The following is an 18,569-nucleotide window of genomic DNA, read 5'->3' on the forward strand; positions in this document are numbered from 1 at the left end:
TAAAATAGCTTTGTTCTTTACTAAAGGCTAGATTACACTAATTTGAATAATGAATATACGATTTATATATTATTTAAAAGAAAGTTACTCTAGGAATTAAGTTAGTACTATTAGTATAAAAGACTCTTTAGAAAATAGTTATTAGATCTAATTATCTTATTCTAAATAGTATTAGTAGTAAAGGTAATACTCTAGTACTAAGTTTAATCTTTTAATTTAGCTATTAGTCTATTAGTAAAAAGTAAAAGTAATAACTCTATCTTTTATAAAGATAATTAGAAATATATCTAAATATTTAGAGTTTACTAAAGGCAGATAATCTTAGATAATAAACCTTAGTATAGTATGTACTTATACAGCCTTTTATATCTAGCGTTATACTAGATTAGTGCTATATTAATTAATTCTTAGTAGTATATAGTAAACTATTATAGCTAATTCATTTGCAATCTCTAGTTTAGTTTTATTCTTTATACTAGAATTGGTACTATATAGTATTTATATAATATAGTTTATTATTACTTTTTTTTTAGACTTTAATAGATATTAATAAGAACTATTATATACTTTAAAGTCTAAATATTAATAGTTTAGATATGCAATATATAAACTACCTTTTAGAATAGTATCTATATATTTTTATATACTCTTCTAGAAGTAACAACACTTATAAAGCCTTCGAAAATAAATTAGAATTTTAAAGTAGCTAATTAGAAATTATTAACATTACTATCTTTAAAGTACTTATAACTTTTTTTAAGTAGTTACTACTTCTTTTAAAATACGATAGCCCGTTTTACATCTATTTATCTAGATTTATTATCTTGAAAATTAGAATCTTTCAAACTATTTATATAAATAAAGTCTAATTTCTTATATATTTCGCGATTTTAAAGGTTTAGATTAAGAGTATTATTAATTTAGTTAAAGCTTTTATAGTTCTTAGTAGAGTTTATGTTACTTTTTAGTATACTTCTTAATGTGTAATTACACTATAGCTACTAAAAAATGTATTATTTACCTTTTAGTTTTAAAGTTTCTTATAAACTTTCTATAAGATTTATTCTACTTTTAAATAGATTTCTTAGCTTCTACTTTATATTATAGATAGTAAAAGAATCTATCTATAAGTTAAGTAAACTTAACTCTATATCTAAAAATAAGGTTAGATTTAAATAGTAAAGTATAAGATCTATTCTATTAGTGGTTAAAAGTCTTAGGTGCTATTAACTATTTAAAATTTACTTTCCTGTAAGGTAAAGTTGTTAAGTTTAAACTAAATAAACTAGAAGTATTAATACTTACTAGCTATGTTAGGTTAGATTTATAGAAGTATTAGTATTTTAGTGTATTAGTATTTTATAGGTAATTATAGTAATTAAATAGAGCGCGGTATATTACATAATAAGAATTAGTAGAGTATATAATATTAAAACTTAGAACAATACTTACTCTAAGTATTAGTAACTTAGAATAAATTATAATATTAGTATAATACTTTTACGCGCACGCGTAGCGTAAGTAGAATTTATAGCTAGTAAAGGTCTACGCTAGTATAGACTCTACCTATACTTCAAGAATTTAAAGCCACTATTAAACGCTAGCTAGAATAAAAAATAGCTTTAATAACATAAAAAGTTATTCTACACTTTAGTTAGTATAAAGATTATACTATATACTTTCTACTTATTAATACTAATACTAAAAATCTTGAATTTTACATAAGTATCTTTTAATTATATTTATTATAACTATAATTTATTACTATAAGCTAATGTATAAAAAATTTATGTAGTAATAGTAGTACTTTTTACCTTTACATAGTATATATTTGCTTAATATATTTGTAATAATACTACAAAAGCTATTTACTTTAGTTTTACGATTTTACTTTACTTAAAGTAAATTAAAAAAATAAAATTTATATTTAAGTCTTGTAGCTTTTAAAAGACATCTTAAGCTTTTAGTTTAAGTATTAAAATTAATCTTTTTTCTTTCTAAGGTAAAGTAGCTTTTAGCTTTATTTAGCCTTATATAAACTACTTTAGTAAGTAGTAAAGTAAGCTAAATAAAATTAGTAACAAACAATCTATAGTAGTTAATAAAGCTAGTAGATATTAAACCTCTATAAACTATATAACGTCTTAATTTTATTCTACTAATTTAATAGCTCTTAAGTATAACTATATATCTAAATTATTTAGTTTACTAAGAAGAAGTTGTAAGCGTTATTATAGTAGCTATTCATAGAATAACACATATAGGAGTAGTAATTATAACTTAAGTAGCTAGAATATAGTAGAGATTTAGATTTATATAAGTTATAGATTAAACTACAGTAGCTAAAGAGCTAAGAGAGAAGTATAGTTATAAGAGTATAGTAATAAGAAGCGTACTTAGAACAAACTTAATTTAGTATAAAAAGAAAATATTATCAAATATCTTCTAGCTATATATTCTTCTAAAGAATTAAATAGTAGAAAGTTGTATAAGTAGTTTTAATAATGTATCTTAAGTAGTAAGTAAGTAGAGTATACACTACAATATAGATATAAACGTAGATTAAATATAAAAAGATTTTAGCTATTATATATAGAAAATCTTATTACTTTATTAAATGTGCTAGTATAGAAATAGAAATATAACGTAATTATATAATCTAGTCTATAATCGCAATATAGGTATGTTTTTAAATTACTTTGTTTTATTATATAGAGTACTATATACAATTAGTGAATCTTATAAATCTAGATATAATAATTATTATAAAGAAAAGAAGTATAAATATAGCTAATACTATAAAAAAAAAACTTATTATTAAATGCAGAGTTTTTAAAGTTGATTACAAAGTTTATTAAAATTCTTAGAGTATAAGATATATATATGAATATAGAGTATAAAAGTAACTAACTACTAATAGTAGTTAGATGCTTATAATTTCTTTATAAACAAAAAACTTTAAAAGCTAAATAAGTTACTATAGCATATACTAGATTAACTTAATCTAAAAAGTAAGAGCTAAAGTAAAATATAAAGAATGATAATATTATGTTATAAAGCGTAGGTAAAGTCTATAAGATATTGAAATATACCTATTATTATACTTAACTATCTAAGCACTAAAGCGCGTAGTGTAATATATTAATTAGGTATTATATTAGTATAGATATTTATATAGTAGAATAATTATCTACATTAGAAGTACTATTATTATAATATTACTAGTAATAGTATTTCTAGAAGAGTAGCTAATAGTAAAGCTATATTTAGTAGATTAGTATATATATAAAAACGTAATATAAAATAATATACATAGTGTAAAGTAATTATATAGTATATAAAATAAGCGTATGGTAGATAAGTATAAGTATTAGTATATTATAAAAGGACTAGCGAAATAGCTATTAGAAGTAGTAGGCGCTAAAGATATTATATAGTCTTAGTAGACTTAAGAGATACGTTAAGTAGTCTTATATAAAGAGATTATTTTAACTTAGACTAGAAATTCTAGATTAAGAGCTCTTTAGTATACTAAAAATTTAACTTATATTCTAGAATTTACAGAAAAGGCTTAATACTATATAACTTTAATAGACTTCTCTTTATATACATTTATTCTTCTTTTTAGTAATTAATAAAATCAAGCTATAATATAAGTATATAATATAGGTTCTATTATTTTATTTATATTAACACTATTATAAAGATAATTATAAAACTAGACAAATATTTTATAAAGCTAAATGGTATTATAGTCTATATAAAACTAGTTTATCTAGTACAGAGTGTAATTTCTAACTTGTTTTTTTTCTACTTTAAGCTTTATAGTAAGCTTATTCTTAGAAGCATAGTAGAGATGTTAGAGCTAGCTAGTCATTTAAAAACCTAGTTAAGAACAGTAAAACGTCTTACTCTTTTATAGTAACTTTAGCAAATTATTTATAATCAAATTTATCTAGTTAATACTATTCTTTCTTTATGAAAAGTATAAGCTTTTTTTCTAAAATCTTTATAGACTTTATCTAATTTTATATAAATATTCTATTTAAGTACCTATATATAAACTTGTATCTAAATATTAAAAGATTAAATTACAGCTAGTAAACTATTCAAACTTTAAGTTTATAGCTATACTCTATGTACTATAGTTAGTAGAAACTATAAAGTTAACTTTAAACTCTTAAAAGATAAACTTAGTATATTATATAAGTAAACTATTCTCTCTTACTTCTCTTAGACTAGACTAAAGTACTAAAGTTATAAGATAGTTATATAAATCTAATATAGAGTTACGTATAGATTATCTTATTCTTTATAGCTTTTTAAGTATATCTAGTACTTCTTATCTTTTATAGTACTATAAGAAAGATCTTAAATTACAATTTTCTTTAAAAGTATAGTACCTTTATAATTACTAAAGTAAAATTCTAAACCGTTATACTTTTACTATTTTTTTTCTTTCACTAAACACTTAATTAGGCAAAGAGTAAAAAGCTAAGCTTAACTTAATAGTAAAGAAGATGAAAACATATTTTAAATAATAAATCTTTATTACTAAAGTCTAAGTAAGCATTATTTAGCTAAGTAATACTTTTATAATTAGTAGCCTTTTGTAAAGATTATTCTAAGATAACCTTAGAGTTAGTTCTTAGAGAGTAAGTAGGTAAGATAGAATAGGTTAGTGTACTAGCATAATTAGTAGATTAATGTAATAGTATAAAGATATAATAGTATATTTAGTAGAATAATATAATATTATAAAGTTTTAAGAAAGAAGTATAACTCTTAGATTAAATACTAGAGTTTTATATAAAGTTAAATACACTAAGCTATAAGAGTTTAGTGTCTAAGCTATATACTTAATAAGAGTTATACTTATAGATAAGTAGATAAGTATTTATAAAAGGGTAGTAATATATATTACTAATTATTAGTCTAACTACTTATACTTATAGATAAGCGCTTATATAGAACTAGTAGTATCTTACTTATAGATAAGTAGTTATGTAACTATAGTATAGTTCTTATACTTTACTTCTATAACTATACTATATAATCTTTTAAAGTAATAACACTAACTTCTAGATACCTCTTAGGTTAGATTGTAACACCTTTCTTAGTTTAAGTAGAGTATATTATAACAAAGTACTAGATTTAATCATACTTAGTTAGAAGTAATTTAAGCAGCTCGCAAATCTAGAGTGTTTTTAAACCTACTATTTATTCTCTAATTCTACTCAACGTAGACTCTTTAAGTCTTATCTAAACTTTATTAAATCTTTTTTTAAGTATTTAGTTTTGTTATACTTTATAACTTTTTAGTTTCTCTAAATTTCTAGAATTACTTCTAGAAGAATATTCAATATTTAATAGTCATAAAACTTCTCTTTATAGGCTTCGTACTATAGAGGTATAGTAGTCTACTATATCTTACTTTAGTGTTAGTAAGGTAAGGTATTAAGCTAAAAAATAAAAATATAAGTCTTAAGACCTTTAAGTAGAAGTTCTTCTAAAATTCTAGATAAAAGATAGTTTTAAAGTTTATAAAACGCAAATTTGAAAGATATCATTAAGTTTATATAAGAATATACTATTATAGATAATAAGAAAGTTTAAATTATTTTTTCGCTTTTATTTAGTTTCTTTAACTTTAGAATAAACTCTAAAGTCTAGAAATAACTTTTACCTAAGTATCTTAGGTATTACTATCTAAATTTTCTTTCAAATAAATATTTACACTAATTTAAGTTTTAAATAGATATTAAAGTAAATATTTGAGTTAAAAGAGTAGTCTTACAAGAAAACCTTGTAGTATCGTTTGTCTTTTTAATATCTAATAGAAAAGTAGAAATTTATTTTCTAAAAAGTACCTTCTAGCGATATTTCAAGTAGTAACACTATAACTAGTAATTTATAATAGATGTTATTAGGTTTTTTAAGTAGTATAACTTTAAGTTAAAGTAGAACTTACTTCTTAAAGTTAAAGTAGAGTAAATTGTGCTCTTATTAAGAGCTAAATAGTTACTTATTTCTACTTTATACTATAATTCTTTAAGATAGACTATATTATAATAAGTATAATTTATATATTTCTACTTATGTAGCTTTCTTTATTTATAAACTAGTATAGCTTCTTTACTTTTTCTTTTTTTTATAGTAAGTTATAAAAGAAACCTTTACCTTATAATAAGATTAAGTAGTGTATTACTACTTATAATATATGTAAGTAAGTTAATTTTATTTTAAGATGCTCTTAGAAGATCTTGAAATATTATAGTAAATAGTATTACTATATTTAAAGAAAGAAAAACTTATATCTTTAAGTTATTATTTACTACGCGTAAAGGTAATTTAGCTTTCTTACTAATATATTATATAAAGCTAATATAATCTACTATAAAACTTATTATATCTAATTAGAATATGTAAGGATATTATAAGGTAAAGTAATTTTTACGTTGAATTAGAGAATTAATTATATCTAATATATATAATATTAAAAAGTAATTAGATATAAAATTTGAAATATCTAATAATAAACTACTATCTTTAGAGCTAAAGAAGTAATTTAAAATCAGAAATATTTTATTATTTTAGTATTAGTTACTACATAAAGTAGAAACAATAGAAGATCTAGCTATATACCTATAAGCTAAGTAGTTATAGATTTATTCTTAGCTAATTATAACTTCTCTCTAACTTTAATATACTTTTTAAAGTAGTAAGAGTATTATTTTACTCTACTAAAACTAAGTCTATTAGATAAACTATAATTAGTAGACTTAAAGAAACTTTAGACTAAGAATTTAAAGTATAGTAGTAAATAAAATCTTACCTTAAGCGTTTAGTATATGTTTATATTAGTAATAATAAGCTATAACTTTCTTAACTATAGCTTAATATTCTAAAGATTACTTAAATTATATTAAACATTACTTAGTTATATTTTTAAATATAAGTAATAGCTATAGAAATATAAGTACTTAATTTAAAGAAAATAGTCTTTATAGTAATATTCAGGCTTCTAGCTTTATTCTAGTAAAGTTTATAGTATTAAAAATAGCTTAATAAGCTAAGCTTACTATTGATAAAGGTACGCGCTTAAGCTAAACTTAGAGACTTTATTAGAGACAATAATTTCTTAAACTTTCTTCTATTTTACTACAGTTTATTACTTTTCTAAATTAGTTAGGTATTAAAAGTTTTTAAATTACTAAGCAGTTTTTTAAATTATTTTCTTAACTTAAGATATACTACTTCTAAGCCTTTAAACTCTTAAGCTTTAGTTCTTTTTTTAGTTAATCTATTAATCTAAGATTTTTAGAAGTAGTTATTAAAGATATAGAACTTTTAACCTACATACTACTTGTAATTAAGATCTCTAGTTCTAACTACTCTACCTTAAGACTATTAAATATAACTAGTACGTTGTATAATAAGCTTGCCTATAGTAGTAACCTATATTAACTACCTTATTAACGTTAAAAACGCGTAAAGTTAAAATACTATAATTTTTAGCCTAGGTATAAGAGATTAGCTTATTTTAATAGAAGTAAAATTAATAATTATACTAGAAACATCTTTAACCTAATTAAGTAAAAGTCTAGTAGTACATTCTAGTCTAATAATAATTTAGTAGTTTTTTAATTAATACTATAAATAATGTTACTAAGTTAAGTAATAGTAATAAGAGTAAGAAAAGTAATGTAAGTAGTAGAGTTCTAGTAAGTATTTAAATTCTCTACTTAAAGCGTAAGAAGATAGAAGCTATATTCAATATAACTAACTTATATAATCTAATTTGTAAGTTTTATTTATACTATTAACTTAATAATCATATTAGTAGATATAACTACTAAAAGAACTTAATTATTGTTTTAAATTTTATAATCTATTTTAGCTATAGCTATTTTAATCTTTATTAAGATATAAATTTAAACTTTAAAAATCTAGAAATAATAAAAAGTATAAAAGTAAGCTTAATAAAACTTGTAACATCTCAGAATAATTTTCTTACTTAATAATAGTATTAAAACTACTAGCAATACTATATTTAGAGTTGATGTATTTGTGATTATATTCTAGATAATAATTTAATAAACTCTTATAATAGAGAAGACTTAATATAAAATACTATTTAAGTTTTATAGCTACGTCTATTATAGTTATAATTTTTCTATATATTATATACTACTATAGCTTATTTCTCTTAGTATTTACTAAGATAGCTCTATACTAATGCTATTTTTATAATAGTCTTCTTACTAGATAAGAACTTAATAAATACTACTTTACGTGTATAAATAATAAAAGGCTAACTTATCTTAATTTTTAGCTTTCTAATATCTTTAATTTATAATCTAGAATATTCTAAAACTATCATACTATTAGGTTTACTAATCTATATAGTCTCTTAAATACTTTAATATCTCTCTATTCTAAGTATATAGCTTTTTATTTCTAGAGCTACTTCTATAACTTTACTCTTAATATCTTAGACTTTGTAGCTATACTTAGTAGCTTTAAGAGTTGCTACTTAAATATTAGATATAGTTATATATATATATAGAATCTTAATAAGATTAATAGCTTATTACTTTAGAATCTTAAAATCTAATTATATAATTATATCTAAAAAAATATTTAAAAAGTCTTTAGTTATAGAATATTAGAAAAGATAGTATAGTAGGTAAAAATAATAAAAGGTTTCTAGCTTTTAAGTAAGTAAATATAGTAGTAATAATTAGTAATAGTACTTCCTTAGTATTCTAGGTATTGCAATGTACAAAAGAAGAAAGAAAAGAATTAGATTAAGAATCTTATACACCTAAAGTCTTTACAATTTACTAATATAACTATACTTTATAATCTTTATTTATCTTTATATCTAAAAAAGCTTTTAAAGTATAATAATACTTATTATAAAGATATTTTATAATAACTTAACAAGGTTTTTATCTATAGCTCTACTAAGACTATAAGATCTAAAGCTTTTACTAAGTATTTTCTACTATAGATAGATAGAGAACTTATCTTCTTATAGATTTTATATACCTAAAAGTTTAGAAGCTTTCTAACCTCTAGTGTACTAAATAGATTATATAAAATATTAAATAAGTTACCTAAAACTTCTAAGGCTTTAGATTAGAAGATTCTTAAACTTCTTTCTTAAAATCTCTCTAAACTTTAATATTTATAGCTCTTATTCTATATCTTAAATATTAAGAAAGAGTAAAGAGAATTTTTATATTTATCTCATTAAGTTATAGTAGTACTACTATAACTTTTATTTAGCTTTATAAGTAACTAGCTTATAATCTATAGTATTAACTTATACATTAGCTATAATAGTAGCTAGTATATTAGAATAGTAGTAGTAGCTATATTAGTAGTACTAGCTAGTATATTAGGCGTAGTAGCAACTTCTACTTTAAACCTAGTTAGAGCTATCTTTATCTTATTAATAGCTATTATAATATCTACTTTAGCAATTATATCACTAATATTAATTATGAAACAAAATTTTAGGTAAATACTAGAAGTAGAATTAGTAGTTTTATTCTCTTTAATAGATTAGCTAGTATAGATTAGACAGGTTTAAAGTTAGTAAAATATATTATAGAGGTTACTAGTATAAATATTAGATTACGAAGACTAGGTATTAAAATAAATACTTCTAATTTAAGTATAATAATTGTCTGTTTTAAACTAAAATACAAACTTATACTATCTAGAGAACCTATTTATTTAGAAAGCCTAAGAAGTATAAGAGTATTTTAAGTATTAGCTTGGAAATAGAAAAACTAGTAATTTAGTAGTTATAGCTATATAAATATAATCTAATTAAAAGCTTAGTAGTTATCTATTTTAACTTATTATTATTTCTTTATTACTTTCTTCTAACTAGACGCTAGTTAGATTAACTAATATCTAGTTTAGTAATAAATAGCTTTTATTACAATAATCTTAATAAAGATCTTTTCTACTATATACTTCGTAAGCATTAAATAATCTTAATCTTATTAACTAAATACTAGTTAGACTTTACAAACTATTATTTATTTAGTATTTTAGTGTGTCTCTTTACTAGTATAATTATAGGTCTCTAAATATATAAGGCTTAATAATTCTAAGTCTATCTTTACTATAGCTATATATTTAATATACTTCTTAACCTAAAGTTAGTATTAACTTACTTATTTATTCTATAACTAGCTTAATAGTCTATTTACTTATAATTACTTTAGATTGCTTATAGTCTTCTAGAATAAAATATAAGCTTTTTAAAAAAGTGCCTAAGTACTATAGCTTTGTTAGTAGTATACTTAAAAGTAAGTAACTTAGCTTTTATAGTAAAGTTAGTAACTCTACTTTTATAGTAAAATTAGTAACTCTACTTTTATATAATATAGTATATATCTATAAAAGAACTACTAAACTTCTATATAATTTGTAGAGAATACGTTACTTGTAATTTTTAAATTAAATTTCGTATAGTTTCTCTACTAGAGTAGATTATAGTTGTTAAAAATAGATATATAATTACTTACTACATAGCTTATTAAAATTTGCTTAGTTTACTTATAAATTCAAAAAGCACTAAGATAGTAAATACTAAATTTAGTAAAAGTAGGATTGCTATATATAGTAGAAAGCGAATTATCTTATAGTATCTCTAAATCTATAGCTTAGTTACTTTTTAAGTAATTTCAATTAGCTTCTCTAATAGTAATAGTTTTTTTTTAAAAAAACAGGTTTACTTCTAAGCTTAGATTTCTAAAGTATCTTACTTTTATATATATATTATAGATAAGTATATTTATTTATTTATATCAGTTTTTAATTCTATAAATACTAAGAAACTACTTAATATCTTATAGATCTTTAATTAATATTCTTTTGAAGATCTTAATCTATATATCCAGTACGTACTATTTTAGATTTTATTAGTATTATAAGAAATAAATCTTAGTTTAAAAGGTTTAACGTCTACTTTGTCGATCTTATAATTAAAATACTTCTTCTATACTTTTAGTTGTTTACTATATATATTTATATATATACACTATAGAAATACTTACTATTAACTATTAAGCTAAGAACAGAAAAATATATTATTTAATAGTACCTATAGTTTATTCTACTATTTTTATAATTCTTAATCTAAGTCTATAGATAAGTCTACTTAGTATTATAAGCTTATATATAAGTCTTAAGTAATAAGCGCTTATACTTAATATATATCTACTTACGCTTATACTTAAACTTAGCTAGCTAACACTATACATAATAGTAAAATCTACTACTTATAATACTAGATATTAAGCTATTAGATTAGTAGCTATAAAGCTAAGAATTATACTACTAAGACTAATAGTTACGCTACTAAGACTATAGATTACGCTACTAAGACTAGCGCTAGTTATACTAATTACGCTACTAATTATATAATAGCTAAGTCTAAAATTAAAAAAGCTATAGCTAGAACTAAAGTAGTAACTACTACTAGAACTAACCTTAATAATAATACTCTAAGTAATATTATAATAGATTAAAGGCTATAAGTAGGTAACCTTAAATAGAAAATAAAAGTAGTAGTATAGATATATAATTCTATACGTTAATCTTTTTTATACTCTTACTTAGTATTATAAATTTAGTATTACTACTATATTAATTAGAGTTATTTAGAGTTATAAATAGATTAACTTTAGAACTTTTCTTATTTGAAAACTTTAGAGTTTTAAAAAGACTCTTATTCTACTTCTTATACCTAGAGATATCTTAATAAAGCTTATATTAATAAGTATAGTACCTCTTAGAACTCTAGCTCTATTATTAAGTTAGTAAAGAATTAAGAGATAATAGAAAAACTATTAAACTTACTTAAGTACTATCGTACTTCTTTATATTAATAAAGCGCTTATATAGATTTTGATTAAGTAAATAGTACTTATAAAAGTTATAAGATAAGTAGCGCTAAACTTTATAATAGCGCTTAAGATAATCTAACTCTAGAATATAATTATAGAGTTATTAATAAATATAATAGCTATATATTAGATATTATAGTATATTATAGTTAGGTATTACTCTAATCTACTGATATAGATAACTTAGAAGATTTAGAATCTTAAGCTGCAAAGTCTTAGTTTTAGATTACTTAAATCTTAGCTTAAAGAGTTCTACTCTTATTAATCTAAAATACTTTACTTCTAGACGCGCTTAGATTATTAAAGGCCTAAACTCTTATACTTAGAAATATTTTCTTCTAAATAGATACTACTAAACTTTTACTTAATTAATTTTTAAATATTCTTATTAGTAAAGCTATTAAATTACTAAGCGCGCTTATAATCTAAATAAATTACTTATTAGTCTAATTCTAAGCGCTTATACTTCTTTTATCTTTAATATAAATTTATATTAATATTCTTTATAAAGCTTTAAGTTACTACAGTATTTAAAGACTAAGTAACTTAAAAGAAGCTAAATAGATCATTAGTTTAAGCAATTATCATAAAAGAAAGTAGTAAATATTAATTAGTAGCTACTAATAGTTAATTACATAGTAAAGGCTAAGCGCTAGTATACTAAGCGCTATTATACTAAGCGCTATTACGCTAAATACTAGCATATATATAATAATTACTATTACTAGAATTATTACGTAAGATACTATTATAGTAAAAGCTAGAGCGCTAATACTTATAGCTATTATTAGAGTTAGAATTTAGATTATTAAACTAAATTTTAATAGTTAGCTATTAATTTAAGTATAAGAATAAGAACTTACTATAGTAATAAGAAGAATAAGAAAATAAGTAGAGTAAAGTTTTAAGTAAAGTAAAGATTTAAGCGTAAAAGCTTAAGAGTAGTAGATCTTAAGTAGATAAGAGAATTAGATAGATAGATTATTAGCTTAAAGACTTAAGCGTCTTAAAAATATAGAAAGAGAATAATTATAGTAGAGAAGAGAAGAATTAAAAAACTTATTATTATTAATAAAGTCTTTAATTCTAGCCTAAGCGCGCACTTATATAAGCAGCTAGCGTAGCTTATTAAGCTATTAATTGCGCTATAAACCTTACCTAAGAAAGATTAAAAGCCTAGATCTTACTAGTAGAATTATCTCTTATATATTAGATACCTAAATTCTTATAGCTATTAGTTATATTCTAAAGTATGATAAAGTAATTTTTAACTTAGATTAGAGTAATTTATAGACTATTAGACTATATTTAAATAAGTGTAAGCTTACTACTATTAGAATTAAGTATAATTAAACGCTTATTTAAGCTATAATCTATTACTATACTCTAGATTCTTAAGTCTAGACTCTACTAAAGTATACTAATTATAGTAGATTTAATAGAACTACTTTTGGTAAAGTAGATTAATACTCTTACTACTCTAGAGAGTATATTAAAGTAAGAGAGTAGTTATAATTATATAATTATAGGCATGTAATTACTTAGCTCTTAAGTATATAGCTGGAGATTCTATCCTAACTTTCTTTTATAGAATAAGATTATGTAAAAAATAGAGAGGTAATAGAAACTATTCTCTAATAATAGAATATAGTTTTATTAGAATAAAGTAGTTAAATACTATAATAGTATAACTAATAAAGATTGCAATAAAGTAATTATAAAGTAGATAATAGGTGAAAAGTAATTGTTATTATTGCTAGGTAAAAAGTAATTGTTATTATTGCTAGGTAAAGAATAACTATAAAGAATTGCTATTTCTTTTATAGAAAATAGCTACTAGAATAACTACGTCAATATCCGCCTATTTCTGCCTAAAGATAAAGATTTATGATCTAAGTCTGCTAAATTCTTCTTATCTTCTAGATTTATAATTTAGACTAGTACTAATTATATTAGTCTATACATTATATTACATAGACTAATAATTAGTTAATTACTAGATCTTTTAGTAATTATAGAAAGAGAGATAAGAAAGATAAGAGTTATTATCTTACGTAATAGTTTTAATAATAGCTAGGCTAAGGAAATTAGAGGTGTTTTAGAATCGTCTAGTATAGTAGATTCAAACTAGCTACTAAAATACTAATTACGTAAGCGATTAGATTTACTAGAGATTTTTCTAATTTGTTAAGAAATAATAATAAGTGCAATCTTAATAAAGCAATAAAAAGATGATAATAACTGAGTTATTATAATCTTCACAGATTATAATATACTTTATTATTTCTAATAATTAATTATCTCTGTAGCTCTAGTAAATACTAAGTAAAGTTTCTTAAGTATACTGATAAATAAATCTTAGAGTTATAATAGAAAAGCTTATAGAATTAAGATCTCTAGAAAAAGATACTAATAGTTGTTATTATAGCTATAGATAGATTAGAAAGTATAGTTATAGTAAGTATATATTTAGTAGCTAGAACGTATTAAGTATTCTAAATAAATTTTATTTTTGTTTTTATATTATAGTAGCTAAAAAGCTATAGAGAGAAGAAAAGCTAAAAAAAAGTAGCTATATATAAGATATTAAGTATAAGAGAGAAGTAGTAAAGAAGTATATATTATATTTATAAGAACTCTTATTTAAAAAAAATATCTTCCAAAAAATATTCTTTAAAATTATATTAAAGTATTAGATAAGTTGAAATAAAATACAAACTTTTTTTATTCTAGTACTAGTTATAAATAGTAAGTATTCTATAGTATATTTTTATGTATATAGTAGTTAATTATATATATATAGATTTAGAAAGCTACTTAAATATAAGTTGTAAATATAATAGACTTAGAGATTCTAAGCGTAAAGATAGTTATATATAGAAAAGTAGCTTAATTACTAAAAATATTAGAAAAGTATCTAGCGCGTAAAAAGCTAAAGCTATAGTACTAGCTATATCTATTTAAGTAGTTCTCTAGATATCTAAAAAGATAAGTAGATATATAGTAAGTATATGTATATATATACGTATATATAGTTATATAGTATAAGCTAATAAGAGATAAGTAAGCTAAAAGGCGCTAAGAATAAATTTTAAAAGTAGTAAAATAATGAACTAAATATAGTACTTCTTTAATTTAGTTAATAAATAATAAGTAATACTAAGATATAAGTTATAAATACGCTAAAAGTATAAAATTATCTAAAAACGTATTTTACTCTTACAAAGGTATCTATAAAGCGTATAGTATAATATATTAGTTAAGTTCTATATTAGTATAAGAGTTTATATAGTAGAGTAGTAAGTAGTACTTATAATAGTACTAAAATATTACTAGTAATAGTATTACTATAAGAGTAGCTAAATATAAAGCTAAACTTAGTATATTAGTTTAGATATATAATATAGTAAAGTATATTATATATAGTATATAGTAATTACGTAGTATATAATATAGTATATAGTATAAATATATAGTAGATAATTATAAGTATAAATATAAGTATAAGTATATTATAAAGGTATTAGCTAAGTAGCTACTTAAAGTAGTAGACACCTAAGGTACTACGTAGCTTTAGTAGACTTAAGAATTAAGTTAATATCAATAGTTAGATTATTCTAACTTAGACTAGAGAGTTTAGATTTAGAGCTCTAAGATCTTAAACTTATTCTTAGTAAGCTTATAAATTAAATAATAAGAATAGATATAACTCTAAACTTATAATAAAACACAAATACTTATCTAAATACTTAAAAAAATTTCTAAATACTTCCTTATCTTATTATAGGTATACTAGTATATAGTTATATTAGTTTTATTTTTTTAGTAAACACTAGTTATAGCTTAAAGTATAAGCACTTATCATCTTTAAGATAGTTAGAAGTAATAAGAAATATACTAAGAATTCTAGAAAGTTTTATTTAAGTTTTAAAATTTTATTATAAAGCTCAGAAAATACTAAATAATAAAATTAAGTATTAAGAAGACATAAACTATAAAAAACTATTTTAATTAAAGAACTCTTTCTACTTATAGTACTATAGGTAAAATTATAGTTCTATTTTAATAAAGATATACTTATATTATATGTATATCTTAAGCTATATTTATAATTAATTAATTAGATATAGCTACTAAATATCTTAGACTAAATATATACCTTAAGCTAAGTAAATGTCTAAAGTATTAGTTCTTAGAACCTAGTTCTACTAGTACTTTTAGCTCTCTATTTGGCTAATATAGTATTATAACTTTAGTATTAAGCTTCTAGCTACAATTTCTTTTAACTTAGATTTACTTCTTTATACACTAGCTTATATACTCTAGTATTATTAAAGCTTATAGAATATATAAAATAAGTACTATATATTCTTGTTTTCTCTATCTTATAAAGCTATGAAGTATAAAACTTTTTAGCTTACTCTTTATAGCTAAAAAAGATTTAAAAAGTTATCTATATAGTAATATAGTATAATTAAAGGTATTAAGAAAATATACTTATATTATAATTATATACTATATTACTAAACTATATTTTACTTATCTTTAAGTATAGGTACTTTATTAAAGTAATAGTAATACTACTAAGTAAAGTAAAATATACTACTTAAGTAGTTCTTAGTACTTAAAATTAACTCTTTTTTACATGTAAATTATTAAACTTTCTATTTACTTACTATAGCTTTTCTATGTTTTTTCTAATATTTTATAGCTAATAAAACTAGAATAAAGAAAGTATTAAAAAGTATTAAAAGCTATATATTAAAGTATTTGTTATGAAATAATTTACTATATAAATATATATTAGTGCCTTATACCTAATTTTGCAGACTCTATTTAATAAAAAGATATTAAAAGACGCCTAGCTTCTAAGTTATCTTAGAACAGCTAGAAGATTTTAAGATTTACAGATTTTAATATATTTAGTATATATTACTATCAGTACTAGAGCTTCTAGATAAACTAAGACTATATACTTATTCATAAAACTTTTAAGAAGTTTATATAGCTTTTATAAACTATAAGATAATATAGTAGTAATAGAAGTACTATAATATTTTTTATAGTATTTATTCTACTAACTAGCTAATAACTATAAAGTAATAACTATTCTCTTACAGTCTAAGTCTTAACAAAACTTAAAGTAGTCTATTATAGCTACTATCTAATAAATAGTATCTTTCTATAAAAGATAAGCTATAAACGCTATATTTTCTTTATTCTATATCTTAGAACTCTTATAAAGCATTTTAGCTAAGGCCTTATATTACTAATATATAGCCTCTCTAATAGCGAAAGATAGTAATAGTATTACTATAAGCTTTACTATATATATAAAGTTATAGAAGAGAATAGTATAAGTAATAGACTTAGTACTAGTAAATCTTATAAAAAAGTAGTATTAATATCTTACTATAGGTAAAGTATTAATATTACGCTTAATAAAAAGCTTATATATCTTACTAATAAGCTTCTTGAAAGTAAAGCTTATAAAGAAGATAATAGAAGGCCTTATACTAGTTATATATATAATAAAGATAATAAAAATAATAAAAGTAATAAAAATAATAAGAATAGAGATAATAAAAATATTAATAAGCCTAGCGTATAGCTTTAAAGTACTAGTAAAGTAGCGCTATAGAGCGCTTATAATAGCCTCTAGTATAGCTAGAATAGAGTAGTTTATAGTAGCCTCTATAATAGCTTCTAGAATAATAATCTTAAGAGAACTTATAAAGCAACACGTTTAAGAGAAAAGTAATTAATTAATAATAAAGAGCTTAATTAAGCTTTAGTAAGTAAGGTAAAATACCTAGTAATAAGATTAGCATTAGACTTACTAACGCTAGAAAAACTTATAAAAGAGGTATTAGCAACGTAGTTAAAAGCTATTTAGTTACTATAGCTTTAGCATTCAATTTAAGCTACTATCTATATCTTAAATAAGTTTTTAGATCTCTAATTTTACTATAAGCTATAAAATAATAATAAAAGTAGAGAATAGAAGATATATATATAGAAATATAATTTTTTAAGCTAAGATTTTAGTATTTTATTACTTTATAATCTATAGCTTAGTTAGTTATAAGCTATTAAGAATATATAATTATATTATAATTCTCTCTACTATAGTATATATAGATATTAGTATTTATAAAATAGTTATCTTACTACTCTAAATTTTAAAAGCTTTAACTACTATACTAGAGATAGTAGCGCTAAGAACTTAAGCCTTAGTCTACCTAATATCTATATCTCTCTATAGACTTTTATACTTTTTTAAGATATACTTTTTTATATACTAGTAATACACTTTACTCTTTTTAGACTAGCTTACACTATAGAATTATTAGTTTACTAATAAATAAATATATATATATATTATAAGTATAATGTATTTTATATTTATAGCGCTATTCTTAGTAATCTAGTAGTAGTAAAGATATTAAATAGCTAGCTTAATATATTAGGTAAAAGAAACTTTAGTTTATAACTAGTATTCTAAAGAAGGCTTAATAATTATAGCTTATAGTAAGTTATATACTTCTAAGTTAAAGATAAGTAGCACTTTACTAGCTAAGTAAAGTAGTATATATATAGTATAGATTATAATATACTATTAAGTTTATAATATTA

This window comes from Alternaria arbusti (genome assembly GCF_024043155.1).
Source record: "Alternaria arbusti strain BMP 1465 chromosome Unknown scaffold_10, whole genome shotgun sequence".
In the NCBI taxonomy this organism is placed as follows: Eukaryota; Fungi; Ascomycota; class Dothideomycetes; order Pleosporales; family Pleosporaceae; genus Alternaria; species Alternaria arbusti.